The sequence below is a fragment of the Rhinoderma darwinii genome, chromosome 2 (assembly GCF_050947455.1).
Source record: "Rhinoderma darwinii isolate aRhiDar2 chromosome 2, aRhiDar2.hap1, whole genome shotgun sequence".
Classification (NCBI taxonomy): Eukaryota; Metazoa; Chordata; class Amphibia; order Anura; family Rhinodermatidae; genus Rhinoderma; species Rhinoderma darwinii.
Genome location: NC_134688.1, coordinates 195,963,912 through 195,985,119, shown reverse-complemented (window position 1 = coordinate 195,985,119; position 21,208 = coordinate 195,963,912). Strand labels below are relative to the sequence as shown.

The window sequence follows — 21,208 nt, the reverse complement described above, 5'->3', positions numbered from 1 at the left end:
ATGGCAGGCTTAGGAGTGGGAGAGCCTATCGCAGCCTGGCCAGACGGAGCTAGCTCCCGCCCTCTGTCTATTTATACCTGCCTTTCCTGTTCCCCCTTTGCTTGTGATTCTTTCCGTGTGGTTTCCTGGCCCAGCTACAGCTCCTAACTATTTGATCCTGCTCCATACTGACCCTGGCTTACTGACTACTCTCCTGCTCTGCGTTTGGTACCTCGTGCTCTCCTGGTTTGACTTGGCTCGTTCACCACTCTGGTTGCTCACGGTGTTGCCGTGGGCAACTGTCCCTTTCCCTTTGCTTTGTATTCCCTTGTATGTTTGTCTCGTGCACTTACTGAGCGTAGGGACCGCCGCCCAGTTGTACCCCGTCGACCTAGGGCGGGTCGTTGCAAGTAGGCAGGGACAGAGTGGCGGGTAGATTAGGGCTCACTTGTTCGTTTCCCTACCCCCGTCGTTACAATACTATTGAACGTAATTGCACCTATAAAATCACAGGAGTTTAACTATATTTCTCACGGCATGTGCATTCAACCTACTGTATATCCTGGTAATTTTTATGTATGCATGATAAATTTTGATCAACGGTAAAAAATAGTTTTATTGTTGACCATTGATCTTTCAGTACATTAAGGCTGTGTTCAAACATCAAGGTTAAAGCGTGTCTTTTGCTATAATTCTTTAAAAACCATGGCAAAATCACACTATTTTGCAAAAATTGCACGAAAACTCGAAAATTGACCGTGATGTGTGAAACCAGTCTAAGGACAATTATCGTTACCATCGCTCAGAAACAAAGTAATTGCAATGATTATTGTTATGTTCAAATGGGCCTTAATAGGCAATACATCTGTTCTCTGCCACAAGAGGGGTAGTAAAATCACCCATTACAATAATGCTTAAAGTGTAGCTAAACATTCTACAAACTTCTGACATGTCATAGTGACATGTCAGAATTTTGGATTGGTGGGGGTCCAAGCACGGAGACCCCCACCAATCGCTAGAACGAAGCAGCTGAAGTGAAGTGAGCGCTCAGCTGCTTAGTTTCTGTTCGGCTTTTTCCGGAAAGCCGATGTATCGGAGTACGGGCTCATAGACTTTGTATTGAGTCCGTACACCGATACATTTATTTCCGGAAAAATCCGAACAGACACGAAGCAGCTAAGCGCTCACACGAACACTTCAGCTGCTTCGTTCTAGCGATTGGTGGGGGGTCTCAAGAATCCAAACTTCTGACATGTCACTATGACATTTCAGAAGTTTGTCGAACATTTAGCTACACTTTAATATTTCCATGAATCGTAACCATATTGCACCGATGTCAGTGCCAGGATGGATGGTGCCCAAAACACCACTTGCATTGCTATGACTATTTTCACGTTTCTTTTTCTTTCAATATTGAATGTTCACATTATATTGGAGTTCCATATTTTATCAACTTTCTCACTAAAAGTACTCTGGCTTTGGAATGTATAGTATGTTTAAATTCAGTCCCAAGGCTAAATATTTGAAACCGTACATGCAGCAGGGTAGTTGTTACTTACATACACACATCCTTATTATATGAAACAAATTGGTGTTTACATAGATTTCTGTTTTGTAGTCATATAAAGTGGTATACGGACAAACTTAAGTAAACAAACAAAACACTACAGGTGATGTCCCCCTACATTTATATTACAGGACAATGATCTAATAAATATTATATCTCTACCATAAGTAACCCCTTTATTAATTCCATTCCAATTATATTACTGCCCCCAAAAAAATGTGGAAAGAGTTAATAAGTCCAGAGAATCTATTGGCAGCAGCACACAGTTCAAGAACTGGAAATGCTGGGAAACAAATCTGTACAAACACGCTCTGGGATTTCGAAATTCTCAGTCTCTCCTCCTCCCCTACAGGAAGGGAAGTATTTCCAGAAGTGATACCGGACATGTAGACAGTATGCTGAGTACTGAGACACCCTGAGACAGACAGCTACCCAGGCAGGGCACACATCACCCACATATAGAGGTACTTTTTTTTACTCATTTCCGTGGTTGTTTCATAGCACCAGTGTCTGTGTGTGGTTTCGTCTAAGAAATATGGAATTTATCTTTGTAAACTTTCATAGTGAGGGCCTGAAGTGGTGTATACCTGGCACAGTGGTATTTACTTATGTCAATGAATAATTATATCATTAGAAGATGTGACTGCTAGAGTGATGGTTACAGGCTAGAAATGTGTTTTACAATTTAAAAAAATGCAGATTTATTCACTAACAAGTGTTTTCAGCATTTCTAATATATGAGAGATGGGACAATCCTGTGGTGACAATGGGAATACTGTGCACTTGAATTTTCTGCCTATGCAAAGTTGATGAAAACTTACCTGGCTAGTGTAGATCTACGCTCACAGTTTTCAGTTTATCTGTTATATGGAAAGCTATAGAAAAAATAACAAAAAACACATATTCTAAAACTTATTTATTCGTTCTGCGAATTTGCCTGTTTCCTGTAGCTGAAGGGATTATCTGGCTTTGTACAAACACAGTTCATTGAACTAAGCACAAGATGCAGATATTAGGACTGCTGCGTCAGGGAATAATACTTCAGGGACTGGTGGACTACATCAAGTGCGTCCAGGATGAGAGATATGTACATGGAGTTTTATGTACACAATCTCCACCTTATCCATGGAGGCATTGAATGTATTGCAGAAGATATATTACAAACTTTGAATATAATTCAGCGCAATTAATCAGCGTAATCTTGCGAATTTCGATTTTATCAATTATTATTTTCTCCTGGTTTAAACTGTATCTGCATCTTCAGGACACAGATACAGTTGAATCCAATGGTAGAGCAGGGAACTGTAAGGTCCCTTCTCTACCATTCACTATGTATCGCTGGACGCGAGGCAGTGACGTTATCGGTCCTGTCTGCGCCGAGCTGCACAGATCAGAGGAGCAGAGGATTCTGCTCCACTCATCATTTGAACGGGGTTAGGTGAGTATGTATAGTATTATTTTTATCAGCCACTATTTGGGGCAGCTGTGTGGGCATTATACAGCGTGGGGGAAGCTATGGGGGACTTTATACTGTGTGGGGTGCAGCTTTGGGGCAGTTATGGGGGCATTATACTATGTGAGGGCAGCTATAGGGGCATTATACTGCGTGGAAGTCATTTCATTTCAAGTCATTTATGGGGGCATTATACTATGTAGAGACAGCTATGAGGACATTATACTGTGGGAGGGGCAGTTATGGGGGAATTATACTGTTTGGAGGGCACAATTATGGGGGCATGATATTGTGTGGATGGCAATTATGGGGGCATTATACTGTGTGGTGGCAGCTAATGGGGCATTATACTGTGTGGGGGCAGCTGCGGGGGGATTATACTGTGTGGAGGGCAACTATAGGGGCATTATACTGTGTGGTGGCAGTTATAGGGGCATTATAATGTGTGGGGGCAGCTATGGGGCATTATACTGTGTGGGGAGCATTATGGGGGCAATATACTGTGTGGGGGCAGTGTCACGAGGTATATTATGTACAGCAGTATACATCAGGCTCAGGGGTTTAATATTAATTCAATGGCGTAGCATGCAAATAGGGGTGTGGCCTAAATAATTGTTCAATAATCTTATTCGAGGTTACATGTTCAATTAATCGTGATTTTGATTTAGGTCAGAATTCCCCAGCCCTAATTTCAAATACCTTTGTTAACCCCCTTATTTCAAAATATAAATATCCATCTTTAGACACCAATTTACAGATTGCATATATAGAATAATATACATAAAGAATGTTTTTACTTTATAAATACACTGGGGTAGATTTATTATTCATATATTCATAGAGGGGAATTTATTAACTTTTCTAAGCCAGTTTTCTGGCATAGAAAAGTCGCAAACACATCAAAAGTTGCTTGACTTAGTGGAAGGGGGTTTGGCCTGCCACAGCCTGACAGATTTACTATAATTTTCGCCAGAATCTGGCGTAAATGATAGTGGTTATCTACTCCAGCTCATAGTTGGGGGTAGATTTCCCTTTCAGGTACATAGACATCCAGAGATGTGCCTAATTTAATAAGAGGCATCATACTCCAGCTATCTTTATATTAAGTATGGCGTTTGAAATGATAGTTTTAATGAATTTCCCCAAAAATGTGGCAGAATTGGGGATCAAATTGAGTCAGAATTCTAGTGCACATGCTGTGTGCCACATTTATTATCTATCAGTAACGTTGCAGGGCTTAAATCCGATCACATGCGTCAAGATTGCGGCAAAATTTTGGCACAAAAAACTGACATTAACTAAGCTAACCAAGAGGTGGTATAAGGAAGATAAATGTGTCTAACATGTCTAGCAAGATGCGTCAAATTTATCATACAGCGTGCGCCACTGTGATAATTTGTGATAAAGTTATGAGCTATTTTATATATATATGCAAACTACGTGTGTGCACCCATAATTACGGGTGACTACGTGTGTGCACCCATAATTACGGGTGACTACGTGTGTGCACCCGTAATTACAGGAGAGTTGCTAGGCGACGGCAGGAAATAGTCACTGTCCAGGGCGCTGAAAGAGTTAAACGATCGGCAGTAACTGTTTCAGCACCCTGGACAGTTTCTTCCGATCACAATATACATCAACCTGTAAAAAAAATAGATGTTCCTACTTACCGAGAACTCCCTGCTTCTTCCTCCAGTCCAGCCTCCCGGGATGACGTTTCAGTCCAAGTGACGGCTGCAGCCAATCACAGGCTGCAGCAGTCACATGGACTGCCGCGTCATCCAGGGAGGTCGGGCTGGATGTCAAGAGAGGGACGCGTCCCCGAGGCAACGGCCGGGTAAATATGAATTTATTTTACTTTTACTAGAGAAAGGGCTGTCCCTTCTCTCTATCCGGCACTGATAGAGGGAAGGGAAGTACTTTCACCTCAATACGCAATGGCTAGTATTGGATGGTATATGCGTGAAAATCACACAGCCACGCACCATTCACTGATGACACACGGAATTGCAACGCGCGCAAAATGCTGCATTTTTTGCGTGTGCAAAACGCACACGCTCGTGTGAATCCGACCTAAGACGAGCGTGTCCGATTTGCGCGAGTAAAAAATGCAGCATTTTTCCTACATTTCATGTCCGTGTGCGATCAGTGTGCGTTGCGTATTGGCACCAGTGTGCTTTGCGTGTGGCATGCGTTTTTCACGTCCGTGCAAGCACTTATTTTTTAAAAATGTATTTCTCTGCTTTTCTATGTAACTGATGCGTCAAACACGGACAGCACACGTATGTCGTCTGTGTGCTAGACGTGGTTTACACGCATCCATAGAGTTCAATGGGCGACTAGGTGAGCAGAAACGCACATTGAATTGAATGGGTCCGTGTGCTGTGAGATATTCATGGCCAATTTTTGCCCGTTTTACCGGATCCCTCAATTGACTCAAGTCTATGAGGAATCTGTGAAATCAGGTGCCGCACGGATGCAAATCGCCCAATTTGACACCTTTTCGTGTGAATAAGCCCTAACTGTTCACTTTGAATTTACTGCTTTTTTGGTTTCGTCAAGAGGAGACAAACTATTAGCTCACTGAGGGATCAAGTTACAGCTGCTATATAGGTGATAGGTATAGGAGAACAGGATTTTCCTCTTCTATGTACAATGTATAGAAGACATGGTAGCATTTAGGCTCCACCCATTAGCTCAAAGAAAACTGAGAATTAGAGATACATCTTGCAGAGGCGAAAAACTGCTAAAAAAAATGGCATATACAAGTGAAATCATGAAATAATGTTATTCCTTATGTACACACATATGACAGCTTATCCTGAAAGTCACCTGAAGGGTTTACAGGGAATGTGTCATTAGATATTGACCTACTGTTTAGATAAAGTTTTTATATTAAAAATATTTGTCAAGAATTTTGGGTAATTTTTTTCTTTCATTTAAAGTCATTATCTATATTTAAAAAAAAATAATCCTGAAATCTTGCAGTTTTCACTGTGACCACTGAGCCTCAGAATAGACTGGCTCTTCCTGTTCTGTAGAGGTCACTTCCTTCAGTTCAATTCATTCTAATCACAGGCAGGATTACAATGACAAACAACACCTCTATTATAAAGCTGGAAGCAGGTAACAGGATCCACCATTGACAATAGGTAATGGTCCACTCTTTCACCTCCCTCCACAATGACCTCTGCACAAGTCACAGAACAAGCCTAGAACACGCTCCCATAGTAGTCAATGAGTTATCTCCAGACTGCAGGCTCCTATGTTCTATAAGACTGCCTTCAAGCAAATCTCTGAATTCTGCTAAAAGAGCACAACAGCTGCTAAGGCAAAATGGGCACCGCCATCATCATGTACGGAAAATAGAATAAAATAATAGTTTAAAAAAAATCTAAAATTTTTCAGTATCTGCTTTTAATTAGTAGAAGGGTTATAGCTTGATAAATATCTGCAAAATCCAGTACTCTTTAAAGGGGTTGTCTCGTTTGGATAACCCTTTTTTAAATTGTGATTCTAACAGAGTAAGGGCTCGTTCACATCTGCGTTCCAGGTTCCGTTGTTCTGCTCTCTTATAGGAACAGAACAACGAGAATACCGGAAGCTCGGGATCACTTGCATGACGAAAACCAATGGCACCTGATGGAACCCATTTACTTTAATGGGTTCCGTCGTGTCTCCGTCATGGTTTTCGACATTTGGACGGATTTTATAGCACAGCATGCTGACGGAGACTTCAACGCAGATGTGAACAACCCTTAAATCTGATTATATGAGGTTCTACTGTGGAAGGAACCACAATGAAACAGTAGAAAGTAAAGCATTACACCATGCACATTAATATCAGTAGATATGGGAGCAGGGAGCTGAGCTTAGTGCTGCCATTGACTTTGATTAATAGAAAAGATCCCTTTAAAAACTGTATAAACAAAACGTAACTTTTCTTCTAAATGCGTAAAACAAAAAATCATTTTGACAAGCTTACGCATTTAATTCTTAGTCATGGATCATGGTCAAATCGGTGGTGACTCACACAGTATCATAATTATTGTGGTGAATAGTCTGTGTGTACCATTGTAGAGTAATGAGGGGCTTTGGTTAAGGGGTAGGACAATCTCTTTTGTGCCCAAAGCTGTTGTTTTCGAATGTACCCCTCCACCCTTGGTCCCTGAAATTTAGCATGATCACTGTTTTTAATTGTCCTCTAATGCACTTTCCTCCATCATTCCTTAAGCATTCTTATTAAAGGGTTATTCCCATCTCCCCAAAGGGGCAGAAGAACAAGGGAGAGTGGTGGAGAAGCAGCAATATAGCTTTGCTTTTTGTAAATTTTCGCCCAATTTGTGGAGCATCAGGTTGCGACAGATTTTGGTGCTGAAATTTCTGTGGCTGAAAATCAGTTCCATTCATCTGAATGGGGTTGTTTCTGCAGCTGAATGGAACTGATTTTCCATCACAGAAATTTCTGCAACAAAACCTGCGTTTTATACGCCAGTCTTAATATAAAGGCGTTTCATACGACAGTTTTAAGATAAAGAAAGTTGGAGCAGAATGCAACACATTTATTAAGAGGCGAACAAGGTCCTGATGTCGAGTAGTGTCAGGGCCTTATAGGCGATACAGCACTCAACATCATCAGTGCTGCATTACATACAGCGTCCTGATGCTGCTCGGCGGCAGGACTTTGTATGTGCCACAGCACACTGAGAAGCCTGATTTTTTATTTAATTATCTGATGGGGGTAGTTTGATCTGGGGGGGCAAGGTACAGGGCCTGGTACATGCCTATACCTTTCCCTTGCTATGCCCCACAAAGTGAAAGTATTCTGGCATACATTATAATAAATTTGTTGGGCTGCTGTGGCCACACCCCTTTTGGGAAACCTCGCCCCCTTTTCACAAAAATGGCAAGGGAGATGTAAAAAAGCCACAAGTTGGAATTTGTGACATTTTGTGACTTCTCTATGACTTCTTGGGCCCTTCTGCTTCTTTCTATGCCTGGCATAGAAAGGTTGATAAATGACTCTAAAACTGTGCAGTACATGTTTAGCCTGATATTGAAGGTTGGTTGAAAAACACTTAAAGTTGTATTCTTTTAAAAGCCCCTTGACTTTCCTACATAAAGGGTGGAGGCTGGAGAACCCTTTAAGGCTACATTCACATGAACGTAGCCCACCTCAGACGTGAAAAATTGCAGTTTACCACATCCGAGGTAGACACATGCGGGACGCGTTGTCATGGATCCCCCACAGACTACAATCTATGGAGGGATGCGTGACACATAGGAAAATAGAAACAACGGTCCCATTGGACCCATTGAAATGCATGGTTCCACACGGACAAGATTCACATTCGTGTGAATGAGCCCTTACTATGTATTGTTAGACACTGATAGTCAACCTAAGTACAAAAGAGCTCATCTTAAGGGTATGTTAACATGCTAAACGAAAAACGGCTGTAAAATATGGAGCTGTTTTCATAAGAAAACAGCCTCTGATTTTCAGCCGTTTTTTTTGCGTCCGTTTTTGGAGCTGTTTTTCTATTGACACAATGAAAAACGGCTCCAAAAATGGCTCAAGAAGTGACATGCCCTTCTTTTTACGGGGGGGGTTTTTTTTACGGGCCGTTTTTTCAAACGGCTGCATAAAAAATTTCCCCAGTACATTAGCCTGTGTACTAATAGTACACAGTCAGTTGTTAGGACATACCTAAGTATGCCCTAACAGGAAATATGGTAAGGCGGCCCTGGGGTCCTTCAATGAACCCTGGGCGTTCTGCTCATATATAGTATGTCCTTCAATCGCATCACAGGGATTCCCTGTGACGCGATCCAAGGGGCATCCCACCTTCTCATTTTCCCCTTGAATGCTGCGGTCAGCTTTGATCGCAGCATTCAGGGAAATATCGGCGGAGATGAGAGGTTTCTCTAATCTCCGCCATTAGAGCGGGGCTGCGGCTGTGTAATACAACCATTGCCACTCTCCTGACAACAAGTGTGTGCGCGGTCAGCATGAGGTGATGCAGCCGGCGCTTCACTAATGAGCGGCGGTTCAGGTACTGAAGACAGAACATGGGGGTGTTTTGCAGTGCGCCCATCTTGTTCTGTCTTCAGTGTCGGCCGCATCACATCATGCTGACCGCTTGCGCACTTATTGTCAGGAGCGGGGCAATGGCTGTATTACACAGCCGCAGCCCCGCTCTCATACATTCATGTGTTACAATGCAAAACTGTGCGGCGGCACAGCTTAGTATTGAAATACATGAAATAACGTTATCGAACCGTTTGAGGGTGCATGGTAACGAAACAGTATCGAAGTTTCGATGCATTGTGCATCCCTACTTTCAGACCAGTCCTGTCTCCAAAATGGAACCCTGCACTTGGACTTTATTGGATATGTTGGCTTCATATCAGTAGGAAATGCGCTATTGATTCAGTCAAAACAAAGGAACCCTGTCACAACGGTGACAAACGGAAACCTTTAGCAATGTTTCCATCACCATTGAGATCAATGGGGAGGGAAACGGAAGTTAAGGTTTCGGTTTGACCCCAAATTTGGCACATAGGTACATACAGTGTTCCGGAAGGTTTTCGTAAATGTCCCGACCTTGCTGTTGTTCTCTGTTATCAACCATTATCACATGATCACGATTCAATACTATAAAAGCAAAAACAGACATTCGCTTTTATAGTAGTTATTTTCATCTGGCAGTAGCAGATAGCACTTTACAAGATAATCCTAGATGGGAAGGTACAGGGGAGCGGATACCCATAGCAACCAATCAGATTACTGATGGCCAGGATGAAAGCTGCATTACTAGCTGCAGAAACTCCTCTTGCCCAACTGCAAGCTAATCAAATGCGTCATACTGCTGCCCGAGCTGCTGAAACTTCTCAGCAAACTCTGGCTTTCTCAGCAACAGATCAGGCAGGTGGTTCTCAGAAGCGCAGAGACTCCTGCCCGAACCTAGGCAAGAAAGCAAGCTGCTAGAGCACATCATGCTTAGCGTGCTAATGAGTGGGCTTTCATGTATGATGCTGTTTTCAATTATGATCCAACCATAGTCTATGGCCAACTGGTAATAAAACTGCCCATGTTATTAATGAACAGGCACCGTCACAATCTTATGACTCAATTTCCTACCAGTTTAGCTGTTAGGTATTTAGGAAGTTAAAATTTAAATAAACAGTGTGTAACTGCCGGGGTATATAGGGATACTAGCGATTTCCCCGTAATCCAAGAAAATACGAGAGCATGGATTAGCCTCCGGGGCACCCCGTGAAAAATCCAATGAACACACGAACAGACAGACATACACGTTATACCCGGGCGGCGCTGGGTACTTTTTCTAGTATATCATAAATACCTAAGTAATTCCACATAACACTTTTCATATAGTTCTACTTGAGACAAAAAACATCACCATTACCAGCTCCTATTCAGATATGGGGAGAAATGTCTGAAAACAAGTTCTCAGTTGCAACCAATCAGATTTCAGCTTTCAATTTTACAAAACAGATTAGAAGAGAGCAGTGATTTGATGGTTGCTATGGAAAACTGCTCCATTTTTGCTTTGCACCAAACTTTATACATCTCTACAATTTCTGCATATGTTGAGACTGTGCACACTAGCCGACCACTAAAAGGGGTTGTCCAGTCCCTAAAAATTGATGGCCTATCCTCAGGCTAGGTCATCAATATTTGATCCGTCGGGTTTCGACTGCCGGGACTCCCGTCAATCAGCTGTGTTGAAGCTCGTACGAGCTCTGCTTCCCCTTAATTCCGGTCACTGCTCCATCTGTAAATCGCCGAAACAGCAGTAGTGGCGGTTCACAGTATTAAAACCTTTTTTGATTGAAGTGAATGGGAGAATGCTGTAATACTGTGAACCGTACGAGCCCTGCATCACCTTCAAAACAGCTGATCGTCAGGGGTCCTGGCAGTCGGACCCCGACTGATCAAATATTGATGGTCTTTCTTCTATAATCCCATAAACTATGCCGATTTTGTTTAACGCTGTATGATTTACAGTTTCATAAACATATGTCTCACAGGACAAAATAGAGCATCGGTTAGGGCCTGTTCACATCACCGTTGCTGTAATGATGGGGGTAGGGAAACGGACAAGTGAGCCCTAATCTACACGCCACTCTGTCCCTGCCTACTTGCAACGACCCGCCCTAGGCGACGGGGTACAACTGGGCGGCGGTCCCTACGCTCAGTAAGTGCACGAGACAAACAGACATGGGTACACAAAGCAAGGGAAATGGGGCAGTTGCCCATGGAAACACCGTGAGCAACAAGAGTGGTGAACGAGCCGAGTCAAACCAGGAGTGTACGAGGTACCAAACACCACATGGTTTCGAAACAAGCTTACAATCACATGTGTGATACAGATACCCTGGGTATATAATATTATAGTGGGGACAATATTTTTGCTCAACAAACAAACACGATTATGCATATAGATTGCTTTAAAAAAAAGCTGGACATATCTCCAAGGAGGGAAGAGGTATAAGGCGAAGTCACCTATGAATATCCTAATGCAAGGTAAAAAAAAATAACTCACCTTTAAAGTTCAATGCTGGTTCATAGGGAACAGGGACCCTGAAGTAAGCCCCAGGTAGATAATTAAGTAAAAAATGTCTTACCCATTGGTGAGGTAAAGGTGTGCCGAAGAAGCACCCCAACGCGCGTTTCACATAGATAGCTTTATCAAGGTGTATCAATGAAGTGTTCATATCAAGCTTAAATACCGGACTGACAATGTCAGATGATCGTTTACGGACCAATGAAAACCCGGTCCACAGCGCATGCGCGTGACCTGAGATCACGAGAGAACCACGTCCCGAGTCGTCAGAAGCTACTGCGCATGTGCGGCCCCCTGCGATGTCACGTGAACTCCGCAAGACAAGTCACTATGCATGCGCAAAACCCGGGAAGATCATAGATAAAGTGAAAGTAAGCCAAGAATATATATGCCTACCTTCAAAAGAGAAGGGAGGGGAAATTTGTAACATGCCTCTTTCCTCCGTGAATATGATTTACAGTTCCAGGAATGTACATTACTAAGACAACAGTTCCAGAAAATAGAATTAGAAGTTGTATCAGACAATTAGTAATTATTTCAGCTGGGAAAAGTTAATGATATACCATACTGATAAATAAAAAAATCGGACAATGAATGTATTTTACAGAAAAATGATTGCTAATGAAGAGCACAACACAATAAATATTGTTGGCTAATACCAGACATCCATATTTACTACTCAAATCAGTGGTTTCAACTCAGGACTATTACTGTGTAGGGGCAGTAAGGCAGCACTATTACTGTGTTGGGGTAATAAGGGAGTACTATTACCGTGTTGGGGTAATGAGGGAGTACTATTACTGTGTTTGGGGCACAAAGACCAGTACATTGCTTTGTGGGGAACTATTATTTTTACTATTACTATTATTTATGGGGTTACTATATTTATGACATCATTATTTCTGAAGTGAAGTATTTGGAGAACTTTAAAACACAGCAGGTAAAATGGGCACCTGGGGTAGCTGCAGGCGCAGTAATAGGGGAAACAGCAGGATGGTACTGTTAAAGGGGCAGTAGGATGGGAAATTTGTGTAGAAGTTTGGAAATAGGTGAGGAGGGTGCTGGAAAACCAAGAAGCTAAAGATGTCTGGACAGCAAACTCTGCAGAGAGGAGTCATGGACGAGAGTCTTCATGGTGGTCTGCGCTGGATTGAAAAGAAACTGGATAAAACTGTACGGTATTCGCTTATACAGTATGAGAACTGCCAGTCTAGAACTGGTGATTATGACTATATAGTCACTATGGTGGTAATATTGCTTTTTGCATAGTGTTTTTTTATTCAGTAACAGTGTGTGGTGGTAATGTGGTATGATATGTTGCCATGATGTGGTGATATTATTTGGCCATTATATAACAGTATTACATGATAATTGTATGACTGTATTATTTAGATGTATACCATCATACATAAATAAGTTTTTATGACAGGGCAAATTATTTGAGGGCAGCTCCTCTATAGATACAGGTTTCAGGACCCACAGAACTGATTTTCCTAATAAAGTAATATCCAGGGGCAATTTACTGCTGAGCCGGTATATTTAATCCTATTTAAGCCTATATGTTATAAAAGTGGTCGTTGTTTTTTACATGTATATATATATATGTATAAAACAAAGACCACATTTATAACATAGGCTTATGTGTAGATATAGGCTTATATGTACATATATATATATTTATTTTTTTGGAGGTAAGACTAATGTCTTTTGTGCCCCATATCTTTTAGGACTTTAGTAAGGGCCCCGGAAGATACAATTAACCCCTTTCCGCTGCGGCCAGTTTTGAACTTCCTTATGTGGTAATAACTTTGGAATGCTTTTACCTTTACAAGAGGTTCTGAGATTGTTTTCTCGTGACATATGGGACTTTATGTTAGTGGTAAAATTTGGTCGCTACATTCAGTATTTAATTGTAAAAAACCCCAAAATGTAGTGAAAAATTGCAAAAATTTGCAATTTTATCAATTTAATTGCATCTGCTTGTAAAACAGATCGTAATTCCACACAAAATAGTTACTAGTTCACATTAACCATATGTCTACTTTAGATTGGCATCGTTGTTTGAACATCCTTTTATTTTTCTAGGACGTTACAAGGTTTATAACTTTAGCAGAAATTTCTCACATTTTCAAGAAAATTTCAAAAGACAATTTTTTCAGGGACCAGCTCAGTTGTAAAGTGGCTTTGAGGGGCCCATACTTTACAAACCCCCATAAATCACCCCATTTTAACTCCTTCCCGACATCCGCCGTATATATACGGCACATGCCGGGTGGGGGAATATGGAGCGGGCTCACAGGCTGAGACCGGTCCATAGAGCGAGTGTGTCGGCTGTGTGTTACAGCCGACACTTCCCGGTAACGAGCGGGATCCCGTTTGAGCGCTATTTAAATTAATAAAAAGAGGAGGGCGACCCCCTGTAACGTCTCAACGGCCCCCCCGCAGCGAGATCGGGGGGAGAAGTTGGTTGGCACAGCTGCCTGGGGGCCTGACGAAGTCCCCCAGGTCCGCCATCTTTTGTACTCCTATGAAGCTCTGCCTCCGGCAGGGCTTCTTAGGAGACTGTCAGAAACGCGATATACTGCAATACTTTAGTATTGCAGTATATCGTGCAAGCGCTGGTCGAAGTCCCCTAGGGGGACAAGTAAAAAACAGTAAAATAAAGTTTTTTTAACAAATAAAAAAAAATTAAAAAAATTAAAAGCTCAAAAAAAAGCCTTTTCCCATTTTCCCTGAAGCACAATGTAAAAAAAATAAAAAGCTAACATGACTAGTATCGACGCGTCCGTAAAAGTCTGAAATATTACAAAATATCATTATTTAGTCCGCACGGTGAACGCCGTAAAAAATAAAAAATTAAAAACATCAGAATTGCTGTTTTTTGGTCTCTTCTTCTCCCACAAAAAATGAAATAAAAAGTGATCAAAAAGTCTCACGTACCCCAAAATGGTACCAATATAAACTGCAGATTGCCCCGCAAAAAATAAACCCTGACGTAGCTAAATCGACAGAAAAATAAAAACGTTATGGCTCTCAGAATGTGGCGACAAAACTCAAATTTTATTTTTAACAATCAGTTTTTTCCTTGTAAAAGTAGTAAAACATAAAGAAAACTATATAGATTTAGTATCACTGTAATCGTATTGACCCGCAGAATAATGTTAACATGCCGTTTTTACCGTACGTGAACGCCGTAAAAATAAAACCACCCAAAAGGTTGAGGAATCGCTGTTTTTTTCCTATTCCACCCCACATATATTTTTTTTCTCGTTTCCCACTACATTATATGGTACAAGAAATGGTGCTTTCAAAATCTACAACTCGTCTCGCAAAAAAACAAACCATCATACGCCAATATTAATGGAAAAATAAAAGAGTTATGGCTTTTGGAAGGTGGGGAGGAAAAAACAAAAGTGAAAATCCGAAAAATGGCTGCGGCGGGAAAGGGTTAAAAACTGCACCACTTAAAGTATTCAAAACAGCTTTTAGAAAGTTTCTTAACCCTTCAGGCGTTTCACAGGAATTAAAGCAAAGTGGAGGTGAAATTTACAAATTTCATGTTTTTTTTTTTTCAGAAATTCATTTTTAATAAAAAAATGTTTTGTAACAGAATGTTTTACCAGAGAAATACAACTAAAAATGTATTACCCATATTCTGCAGTTTTATTTATTACCCAGATTCTCCGCTTCTGAGCCCACATAATATTTGATATATATATTTGATATCTATTATTGATCAGTCTTATTGAAGCAGAGTACTTGTCCAGTACTGGTTTGAATTGGTGGAACTTAAAGTATGTTTTTATTGAAATATAGCTTCATTCGCAAATAACCTGCTTATTTTTTTGGAACCAGCACCTCAATTTTTGTAATTTTTTTGCATGAAGGTGCAGTTAAGAGATGATGCAATACCTTACATCGGTCCATATTTTTGTAACCATGCCCTTTATTTTCATGACCACACCTACAAATATTGTGCAAACCAGATAGCTCCGCTACTTACTATTACAGACGTTATAGGCCTTGCCCTTTTTTTTTTAGGATGACATCCCTGGCTGCCATACATATACAGCGCAAACTCCTGTCCATCTTTAAAACTAATTTCCTTTCAGCCATCTTGCAACCTCTAACACATAAGAACACAAGATTTGTGTGGTAAGAGGTGCCCTACAAGCTAACTGCAGTTTATGTAAGTCCTGAGTGATCTCCCACCCCTGCAGGCAATAGAAAGTGAGCAGCATGTGAAATGTGAAGCGCTGTGGATTGTGAGGGCAGTGTATCCGATTGGTTACATGATCATTCAGTGAAGTTGGTAGAGATATGAAATCAGGGTTGGACTGGCACAGAAGATGACCAAAAGATCCTCTGGTGGGCCCAAGCTACGAAATAGTAATGGGGGCTCTCAAGGTTATGCCACAGACAACCCCCTCTGAAGCTGATTCGGTACAGAGGGGCACTTGTGGCTTGGGGTTATAACTTGTTTTCAATTATTTCACAAATATTATATTAGTACCTATTGATATGATGTATACAATGATAATAATAGTGTTTACAATACAGATAAAAGGACATATGAAAATATTCTCTATAGCTGTATGTTGCGCCCACAGATTATTTTTTTGTCTAGTTTGATCTAAGGCTGGGTTCACACGACCTATTTTCAGACGTAAACGACGCGTAATGTGCCTCGTTTTACGTCTGAAAATAGGGCTACAATACGTTGGCAAACATCTGCCCATTCATTTGAATGGGTTTGCCGACGTACTGTGCAGACAACCTGTCATTTACACGTCGTCGTTTGACAGCTGTCAAACGACGACGCGTAAAAATACAGCCTCGTCAAAAGAAGTGCAGGACAATTCTTTCAGACGTAATTTGAGCCGTACTTCATTGAACTCAATGAAGCACAGCTCAAAATTTACGGCTGTCAGAGAAGCCTCGCAAAATGCGAGGAGGAGCAATTACGGCTGAAACGAGGCAGCTGTTTTCTCCTGAAAACAGTCTGTCATTTCAGCCGTAAAAGCCAGCTAGCGTGTGCACATACCCTTAGGCTGGGTTAACATGACCTATTTTCAGACGTAATGGAGGCGTTTTACGACTCGAATTACGTCTGAAAAAACGGCTCCAATACGTCGGCAAACATCTGCCCATTCATTTCAATGGACTTTACGATGTACTGTGCCGACGACCTGTCATTTTACGCGACACTGTCAAAAGACGGCACGTAAAAATACAGCCTCGTCAAAAGAAGTGCAGGACACTTCTTGGGACGTAATTGGAGCCGTTTTTCATTGACTCTATTGAAAACATCTTCAAAAACGCCTCAAAAAACTTCTGAAAAGAAGCCTCAAAAGAAGCTCCAAATTTCATTTTCAGCTTCAAAAACGCCTGAAAATCATAGGCTATTTTCTCTGAAAACAGCTCCGTATTTTCAGACATAATTGCAGATTCTGTTGCGGCTTTTCCTAAAATGGGCATTAAATTGATGCGGACTAACCGTTGCGTATTGAGGGGAAGAGGGCTTCCCTTCTCTCTATCAGTGCAGGATAGAGAGAAGGGACAGCCCTTTCCCTAGTAAAAGTAAAAGAAATTCATACTTACCCGGCCGTTGTCTTGGTGACGCGTCCCTCTTTCGCCATCCAGCCCGACCTCCCTGGATGACGCGGCAGTCCATGTGACCGCTGCAGCCTGTGATTGGCTGCAGCCGTCACTTGGACTGAAACGTCATCTTGGGAGGCCGGACTGGAGGAAGAAGCAGGGAGTTCTCGGTAAGTAGGAACTTCTATTTTTTTACAGGTTGATGTATCTTGTGATCGGAAGTCACTGTCCAGGGTGCTGAAACAGTTACTGCCGATCGCTTAACTCTTTCAGCACCCTGGACAGTGACTATTTCCTGCCGTCGCCTAGCAACGCTCTACGTGTGTGCACCCATAATTACGGGTGCCCCATTGACTTCCTCAGTCTGGCTGTAGACCTAGAAATACATAGGTCCAGCCAGAACGAAGAAATGTCATGTTAGTAAAACCACACATAACATCTACATAACATCTGCGGACTTCATTGCGGAATTTTGACTCTCCATTGAAGTCAATGGAGAAATTCCGCAATGAGTCCGCAACAAGTCCGCTACACGTCCACAACAACCATTGTATGCTGCGGACACCAAATTCCGCGCCGCAGCCTATGCTACGCAGCGGAATTGTCCGCAACGTGTAAATGAACACAATTAAAAAGCTGTGGAAGGCAATGGAGAAACGTGTACGCTGCGGATTTCTGCTGCGGACTGTCCGCAGCGGAATTCCAGAGCAATTCCGCTACGTGTGGTCATGCCCTAAGAGTTCAGCTGCCATTTTTTCAGGCGTATTTCGGGGGGTTTACGGAGTGTGAACATACCCTTAGGCTGGATTCACACTCAGCATTTAGTTTTTTTTGGGTTAAGTTGCTGTGACCGTATGTTTGCTGGCAGTCTATAGAAAGCTATGAGAAGGTATACACAGCATTTCGGTTTGTAGCTTTTTTCATGCTGCTTTTGTGGTCAATGGCATTTTTTCAAAACGTGGCGTGCTAAATGTATGGCATTTTTCTGTCATTTTGTTCATAGACGTGAATATGCTTTTTAATATACCTTCAAAAATGTCTTTAAAAAAACGGATGAGGAAAAAATGTAATAAAAAAAGGCAAAATTTTACTCAAAGGGTTTCAGTACTAACAATGATTGATGGCATACAGCTAAGAGGAAATCAATATAGAATGATGGCCCCTTTCGAGCTTTACCAGACATAGAGCCAGCTTTGCCAATGCTGTGTGTCTGGTATTGCAGTTCAGTTGCAACTCCGTCCCACTCACTTGGGGAAAAAGATTTGAGTCCCAATTATTAAGTGTAGTATATTATATGTATAGTTGTATGCAGCATTCTATTTATAATCATTTCTATGTACCGGTACATTACTAATACTCTTTGCAATCTCTTCCTTGTGGCGTTATATGGCATCATTCCTCAAAGTGACTGTAGCCATAGACCTGTTTAAGCTCATGACGTAAGTCACAAATCATAAGAAGCTATCCCTTTATCTCTTTTTGCTCAGAAAACATTTTATATATCGCTTTACATGCCTTTGAGCTATTGCTAAAATGATTCATATAAGAATGTTTCTAATGTTTCAATTGCACTTTCATTAGTAGTCATGCTGATTTAGCTGGTGGTGGGGGGGTTAGGGGCGGTTTGCGGGGAATCCCTTTCTTAATTTTTTTAAATGACTGGAAAAAATGTTTTACAGGTATCGAATTGTGCTTCTTAGTGCTTTCAAGCTGGAGATGAAGAGCTATTGAACACTATCTCCCCCTGGTAAGTTCAATTGCAAAGTCGAGCTAGAACTTTACTTTTTACATTTTTTTATTTGCTAAAATAAGGTTAGCTTTAAAATACTTTGTTGTACTTATTTTCTACTAATGTCTTTTTCACATTCAAAGCTGCTTTTAAAATTCTTGTGGTTGCTACTTGGTATATGTCTGTGGTTTATCTGCGCTATGTGGACTACATTAACAATTGTTAACTGCGCTCCAACAGTACTTTGCATTTTGGTAACAGGAAACCAGCAGAATTTTGAATATAGCTTTAGATGTGAATGAAGTATAAATATTTGTAAAATTACTCTATAATTAATGCAAATTGTGAAATGGTGTAAAACTTTTTCATTTAAATGTGAGATTTAAAGGGGTTAGGACACGGCCAATCTTCGTTTTTTCATTTTTGTTTTTTTTCCTCCCCACCTTCCAAAAGCCATAACCTTTTTATTTTTCCGTTGACATAGCCGTATGAGGAATTGTTTTTTGTGGTACAAGCTGTAGTATTTGATGGCACCATTTATTGTACCGCATAATGTACTGGGAAACTAAAGAAAAAATAGGTGAAATTGGCAAAAAACAGCGTTTACGACAGTTTTGGGGGTTTTTTTTTACGACATGTTCACCTTATTCTATGGGTTGATACAATTACGGCGATACCAAATTTATATGTTTCTCTTTATGTTGTACTACTTGTATAAAAAAATTAATTGTTTTCTGTCGCCATAATCTGAGAGCCATAACTTTTTTATTTTTCTGTCAATTGAGCGATGTGAGTGCTTATTTTTTGCAGGGCAATCTGTAGTTTTTATTGATACAATTTTAGGATACATGCGACTTCTTGATCACTTTTTTCATTTCTAATATTCCATGTTTTTGGGGTGCTAAGGTGACCAAAAAAACTGCAATTTGGGTGTTTTTTTTAAATATAAATATATACAGTATATATATATATATATATATATATATATATATACACATATTCATCCGATCACCGAGCGAGTTAAATAACGCTATATTGAAATAGTTTGGACTTTTACGGACGCGGCGATACCAGTTATGTTAGTGACCCATATGCAGGGAAACTTCCTACATTCGGGTCTAAGTCAAGGCATACATATCATTGTGGCAGACCATGTGGCTATGGGGCCCTTGGCTGTATAGGCCTAGTTGGTTCCATCCCCATTGATACTGGGTTGCAAAGAACCTGTGCTGGACTCCTATCCAGAGGAACTGCAATCTTAGAAAGCAAGAATGTGCGGAATAGGTCTGGAAGAGAACTAAAAAGTGTATGGAGCAGTAAACAAACACCAGGCCCTTTGTTCTGGGAAACAAAACCTGGCAACAATGGGGGGGGGTCCTTTTTGGTCTTTGATATGGGGTCCCCTCTCCTCAGTGCATGTTACTCTCCCCAGTGCTAACTACAGTTCTTTTTGTGCTAAAGTGCTGCTCACCATCACCTCAGGAGACTTGAACTAATAAAGTGTCACTGTCTCACCAGTGAGGCCTGTCTTAGACCCCATGCACACGAACGTGCTTTTGCGGCCGCAATTCCCCCGAAAATCTGCGGGAGAATTGCGGCCCCATTCATTTCTATGGGCCCATGCACACGACCGTGGTTTCCACGGTCCGTGCATGGACCAGGAGCCTGGACCCCAGAAAGAACGGACATGTCTTATTACGGCCGTGTTCTGCAGTCCAGGCTCATAGAAAATAATGGATGCGGCCATGTGCACGGTCCGCAATTTGCGGGCGGCTCACGGGTGACATTCCGCGGCCGGCCCTCCTGAAAATCACGGCCGTGCACATGGCTACGGTCGTGTGCATGTGGTCTTACTGTTTGTAGGCTATTGGGTTATTATCACTTCTCAATATCTTTGCAATATAATATTTGTAGTGTCTAGAGCTTGTAGATTTGCCCCATATATGCTGTTCTTTGACTGTGCACACATTACATACCCTCAATGAACACTATGAAGTAACAAAGCACACATAGCCCATTATTGTTATAGTTTCTCCAAGAATTACTAATAACTAAACACCAGCTTTTACCTTTCTTAAAACTATTTTTCTATCATCCCAAAAAAACATGTAAAACACATTCTAGGTAGAAAAGACCTTATGTAATTTCATTTGGAAATTGGAAAGTGTACTATTTTATTTTATTAAATTTGGTAATATGCATTAATTCAAAATACTATACTGTATCTATCGTTTGGCTATTGTATTTTTAATATAGAAAGTCAGTCAAACAACCCAAAAGTGTGCAAAACCTGG

The 21,208-nt window shown here is 41.2% G+C and overlaps 1 protein-coding gene across 2 annotated transcripts in view; it reads left to right on the top strand.

The window, feature by feature from the left end:
- Positions 1–1,907: 1,907 nt before the first annotated feature.
- LOC142742677 (interleukin-1 receptor type 1-like) overlaps positions 1,908–21,208 on the top strand; it is a 72,255-nt gene continuing 52,954 nt past the window's right edge. For both annotated transcript variants that reach the window (XM_075852683.1, XM_075852682.1), the window contains exons 1-2: positions 1,908–2,010; positions 18,865–18,932. The gene's annotated coding sequence lies outside the window, so the exon portion shown is untranslated. The remainder of the gene's footprint in view (positions 2,011–18,864; positions 18,933–21,208) is intronic.